This window comes from Pteropus vampyrus, unplaced genomic scaffold (assembly GCF_000151845.1).
Source record: "Pteropus vampyrus isolate Shadow unplaced genomic scaffold, Pvam_2.0 Scaffold359, whole genome shotgun sequence".
Classification (NCBI taxonomy): domain Eukaryota; kingdom Metazoa; phylum Chordata; class Mammalia; order Chiroptera; family Pteropodidae; genus Pteropus; species Pteropus vampyrus.
This window is the reverse complement of record NW_011889140.1, coordinates 938720-944468: the sequence shown is the minus strand read 5'-3', so window position 1 is coordinate 944468 and position 5749 is coordinate 938720. Positions and strand designations below refer to the sequence as shown.

General features: G+C 49.3%; 2 protein-coding genes across 3 annotated transcripts in view; one reads left to right on the top strand and one right to left on the bottom strand.

The window, feature by feature from the left end:
* Window positions 1-5226, bottom strand: part of PTER (phosphotriesterase related) — a 55068-nt gene extending 49842 nt beyond the window's left edge. The window contains exon 1 of the mRNA XM_023522883.1: window positions 5121-5226. The gene's annotated coding sequence lies outside the window, so the exon portion shown is untranslated. The remainder of the gene's footprint in view (window positions 1-5120) is intronic.
* The window catches only part of LOC111731293 (serine/arginine repetitive matrix protein 1-like), a 461631-nt gene that overhangs the window by 63235 nt on the left and 392647 nt on the right, over window positions 1-5749 (top strand). Inside the window, exons 3-4 of one of the 2 annotated variants that reach the window (XM_023522879.1) lie at window positions 3406-3583; window positions 4299-4402. The gene's annotated coding sequence lies outside the window, so the exon portion shown is untranslated. Of the gene's footprint in view, window positions 1-3405; window positions 3584-4298; window positions 4734-5749 lie in introns of both variants that reach the window. The other variant, XM_023522878.1, reaches the window with a different exon arrangement.

The window sequence follows — 5749 nt, the reverse complement described above, 5'->3', positions numbered from 1 at the left end:
TTTTCACTTTTACACTAGCTGCCCTTACAGAATGTAATTAAGCATCTAAATGCCCTTTTTGCCACCTTTGATTAAAACTAGGAAGCTAACATGGGCATTATGGAAACAAGTACAGCCGCCAGCTCACCGACAGTAAGAGGACCTTAGTCTTTAGAGCAAGCCTTCTATAGCACCTTCCCTCTTCGGCTCCCAAGGTGTCTGGTAGGGTGGAGACTGGTAATACTTGTGTACATGTGGCTCAGACCTTACCTGAGTACATTAGTCGGGACAGGCCAGGGTGTGCTGCATTAACGAACAGATCTCTAGATCTCAGGGCCTAAACACAACAAAAGCTTGTTTCTAGCTCACCCTATGTGCCTAATGCAGAATGACAGGGAAGGCTCTGCTCACTATCCTCATCCCATGACCCAAGCTGACAGTACAGCCACGATCTAGAAAATTGGGTGGTCACTCTGGCAGAGGAAAAGAGTGTGTGACAAATCTCTCACTGGCTTTTTTTTTTTCCCCCCCAATTACAGCTGATGTTCAATCTTATTCTATATTAGTTTCAGGTGTACAGCATAGTGGTTAGACATTTACGTAATTTACAAAGCGATCCCCTGAATCGCCTAGTACCCACCTGGCACCATACGCGGTGGTTACACTATTATCGACTGTGTTCCCCGTGCTGTACTTCACGTCCCCACGACTGTTTTATAACTGTCTCACTGGCTTTTAAAGCTTCCACCTGCAAGTAACACGTGTCATTCCCCCTGTAGTTCATTGCCCAAAGCAAGTCACATGGCCATGCCTGATTAGGAGGGGACTGAGAGATGCCGAACACTCATGACTCCCATGCTGAGCAGGTAGAGGCAGATACTGTTTCATGGAACAGGTAGTCAGAACCAGACAGCCAGTTTGTGCCAGGTGGCCAGGTGGGAGCAGGTATTTTATTTTTCTTCTCTCTCTCTCTTTTTTTTTTTTTTTTAAGCAAGGGTGGGATGTCTATGAATGAGAAGGCTTTTTATAAAACCTGGGCCATTGAAAATATAATCTAAAGAGCAGCTACAGAGAACAGGAAGGATGCCACACGTGGTATATGACAAACATATTTAACAACCGTCTCGGGTCTTCCTATTAAGAGTGAAGTTCACGGGACAACTGAATAGGATGCGGCTTACCCACAGAGGCTCACTGTTGTCACTGTAGAATCCACTGGGGTATTTAAGACATCTGAGGACAGAGACTCCTCATAAATTAAAACTATAAGGCATGTGGAAGCAAGGATGGATATTTTCCAAGGTCAGCAGCTCCTCCCATGCTATGCAGTTAATTATTTTGTCTTCAAGCTTAACTCTAAGCACAACTGCTAAAAGCCATATTAGTCCTCTACCTACTATAATCCCAGGGACCCGTGGCCAGGCCCCAGACTTACAGGGCACTAGGTACATGGGCGTGGACTTTTTGAGACTAAATGTTCTACCTGTGTATGTGTCTCCTGTTCTTTGCTCCTGTCTGGGTCAAAATTTAACTACTCACACTTCCAGTCATATTAAACGGCATTCTTTCAGAAAATCTTTTCACTTCAGCCATATTCAAAGTATTTTCTGCCCTTTATAGGGAAGGGAAATTTGTCCAGTGAAACCTACCTTTGAGTTAAGTCACCCCCAGAATACACACAGTCCAGGTTCTCCTCATGCCTCACTGGCCACGTCCCTTTGCTGGCTCCGCCTCCACTGACCTCTAAAAGTTGGGCTCTTCCGGACTGGGTCCAGGGTCCTCTTCCTTCCGTATCTGTATTCTCTCCCTGGGTCTTCTTGTACATTTCCAGCAGCTGTACAGATTGCCACATAACTACCTGTAGCCCACAGCGCTCCTGGGAGCTTGGCACGGTGTACCCAACAGCCAGTGCGCCATTTCCCCTCAGGCATCTCGGAGGCCTTGGGGTCTGCAGCCTTGACAGTGGCTCCTGTCACCTCCACCCCTCCTGGCATTCTCACCCTCCCACACTGCAGCAGGGGTGGACTGTGGGACCCACTGTGGAAGTGACGCTATGCCGCATCCGGAGATCAGGTTCCAAAAAGATGGTGGCTTCCATCTTGGGTTCTCTCTCTCTGTTGGATCATTTATTCTGGAGGAAGCCACCGCATGAGCAGCCCTATAGAAAGATCCCTACGGCAAGGAACTGAAGTCTCTAGCCAAAAGCCAGCTGGTCTGTCAACAGCCACGTGAAAAAGCCAAAAGCAGAGCTCACAGTCCCAATCAAGCCTTGAGATGACAGCGGCCTTGGCTGACAGCTTGACTGTAACCTCATAAGGGTCCCTGAGCCGGAATCCCCCAAGTGCTCCACATCCAAATTTCAGACCCACACAAACAGAGGATAATATGTTTGTTGCTTTAATCTGCTAAATCGTAGGGTCATTGTTTTAATGTAGTAACAGATAACTAATCCACACACGAGATGTAATATGGACCGCACAGAACTTCTGATCGCCCCATCCCGATTCCCGATTTGTCCTTTCCCTAGCCTTTCTGTTCTTAACTGACATAACTTCTCCCCGGTTCCCGAGCCAGCAGATTGCGAACCATCCCTGACTGCTCCTTTCACTGCCTCATCCAGTTCATCAGCAGGTTCTATGGAATCCAAACGCAAGCCATTTACTAAATCCATGCATACAACGAAATGTATTATAAGCCTCCTTTGCACAAGGCACAGTATCAGGTGCTGGAGAAACAGCGGTAAACAGAACGTGCAAACCCCGCCCTCCCATAGGTCGACATTCTCATGGGAGGGAGTAAAGAACAATTTACCGACAAAATATATAGCATGCCGTAAGGGAATAAGCAGCATGGAGGCTGAGGAATGCCAGGGTGTGTGAGGGATGTTAGAACATTAAGTAGGGTTGTCAGGAAGGCCCTACTGATACAGTGAGGTGTAAAAACCCCATATTCTCCGTCTCTGCTGCCACCACCCCAGCCTGAGCCACCATCACCTTTCATTTGGGTTTCATCATAGCCAACTTCATTCATGCCACCCCCTGCCTACCACCCTTCAGTGACTTCCCATTGCTATTAGATGAAAATCAAGTCTTTACCAAGCCACAAAAAATCCCACATGTCCTGGTCTCAACCCGTGTCTCCACCTTCATCTGGAACAAAGCACCCGAGCTCCACTCACAAAGATGGAGCAACCGCTGCATGGTGCCAATCCTCCCACGCCTCCTTTGCCCTTGCGGGTCCCGGTGCAGGCAGTGAACACCGCTAGGCCCGTCTCCTTCTACATCAGAAGGACTTAGTGATCCACCAGGTCCAATGTGTGCCCCGCCACCGGACCCCTCTCCATTTTTCTTTATCGTAGTCCTCTGTTTACAATTTGTAGCTGTTTCTTAATTAACTTGTTTGTTGGTTCCTTCTTCGTTTCTTCAGGCCTCTCTGCCTCCAACCAGAATGTAAACTCCAAAAGGAACCCTCACCAGCCCCGTTCTCCACTGGAGCCCTAGTGCTATCCGGGTGCACAGTCCACACGCACCGAACGACGAATCCGACCCTTCCTAACCACCCTGGGATTTCAACTCCAAACGTGACCCGCCAATATCATTAACTGGTAAATGCAGAATTTTATTTTCACAAATGCAGAGATTTTTTTAGATCCAGTAGGGACATAGACATCAATTACCTTTATGTGCCTAGAAAAGAGAAGTAACTCGAACAAAGACAAAGGCTGGAACCAGAGCTAGGATTAGGCTCTACCCACGGGTCCAAAGTTCTTGAAGCCAGCAGCCTCCCTTACTGCCCTCTCTCCTAATGAAAAACAAAGTACAGGTGGCGAAGGGGTAACAGCGCAGGTTTCAGAGTTCGAAACACAGATTTTTTTTCTAGACTTTCCAGTAGCATGGCTTCACCCCGCTGCACCTTACCTGCCTCCTCTACCATGAGAATACTCCATCGGGCTATGGAGATTAAATTAGAGCACACAGATCAGAGAAGACCCCTGCTGATTAGCTTTTACTGACTGTCAAAAAAATGCAGGCTTGGCCATTCCTATTATAACTCTTAAGATCAAAGAATGGCCCAAAAATGTATTTTGCTGTTTTATTCCAAAAATCTACATTACATATACTTTAGTAGTTTTTATAACAATAAAGCAACATCTAGTCTCCACAAATGAAAAAAAGTTTATAAAGTAGCATTCATTTATAAAGTGAATTTTCTTTTAAATTATCCTTTTTCAAATCAAGTTGCTGAGTTGCTATCGACAATCTGATTTATTTTTTTAAGTTGTCTGATTTATTTTTTTTTATTATTATTTTTTTTTGCAGTATGCGCTGAGATTTCGTTTTGAAGGGGGCTGCTTATTTCTGGAATTGCATCAGGCCTGTGGGGTTAACTGCCGTACACCCTTCCTGTCTACATAAAGTAAAATGTAAGTGGACAAGTAGGTGTCATGCGTCTTAGGGCTTTTTCTCACTGAAGTTGATCCTATATGACAATGACTGTGATGATCATTTAGGAGTAAAGGCTTGTCAGTTTCCTCCGCTGTGCTGATGATTTAAGCAGGCATGAGCCGGTGTTTCTACACCAGGCAGAAGTTCTCATCTGCAAACGTGCTCCCCTCAGAGATGTCACTGGACCTAAGGTGTCCTCACAAACATCGCAACATCGAGGCGCCACTATGTGTGTTTGGAATATCTTTATGACACAAGAACCTTGAGACGGTAAAGTACAGGGTGAAGCTGAGGCCCAAGGCTTAAGAGGTATGATTTCAAAGCTTATGAAAGGAGAGTGAGCAAGGCGGGGGTGCCCCGACCCCGGAAGAGCTGCCCGCCGAGGACCCAGGGGGGTTTCTGTAGAGCAACGCTGTGCTCGCCTCCTCGCGGGGCCCTCGGCCTAGCTCTGCGCGGGACGCGAGGCCTCGGGTTTCAGGCCCGGCTTCGCGGGACCTTAGACTTAGAGGCAGCCAGCCACGTCCACGCCCAGGCTGGCCTCCTAGGCCTCGCGCAGCCCTAAGACCCCTGGCGTTGCAGCTCCCCCCTAGCTTTCGGGGAGCAGCTGCACGCCGAAGCGGGCTGCGGAGCTGACAAGCAGAGCTCAGCTGAGACCTGACCTGGGGACTCGCAGCGTGGGACCCAACCCCTGCCTACCGGGCCCACCGCCGCCGCGCCTGCTCCAGCTCCCGAGCGCCTTCCCGCTGCTCCCTGCGCGCTGCCTCCTCCCCCGAGACCGCAAGGCTCACTTCCCGGACCTTGAGAGTCTCCCTGCTCCCCTCCCAGTTCACCCTCCCTTCTGTTCTTCTGCCTGCGCCACCCCTGCCCTGGCCACACGCCACCCAGGTCCCAGGCCACGCCCCGGGACCCGCTGCCCCGCCCCGCCCCGCCCACCACCCGGCCAAGTCTGGGCTCCAGTCTGCTGGAGGCCTGGACTACCACGAGGGCAGACGGCCGGCTTGTGGCTGCCGGGGACCCACTTCCTCTGCGCAAGAGTCTGCTGTAGATGGTCCCCAAGTATCCTGGAGGGAGAGGCTCTCACCTGTCTAGGCTTAAGTCGAATCAATTAGGGGCCAGCCCCCAAGGGGAAAAGAAGCAGCTGCATTTCTCCCAGATCTGGGTTCTCCAAAGTAGGGAAGCCTGGAAGATGGAGGCGTTAGTAGTTTTTTGAGTTTTCTCCAAGGATAATAAATCAGAGGGGCTGCACTGGCAATTTGGCGTCACGAATAGGATTTAGATCACCATCCCGAATACAGACAGCTTTGGGTATATTCCTCCGTTGTCTC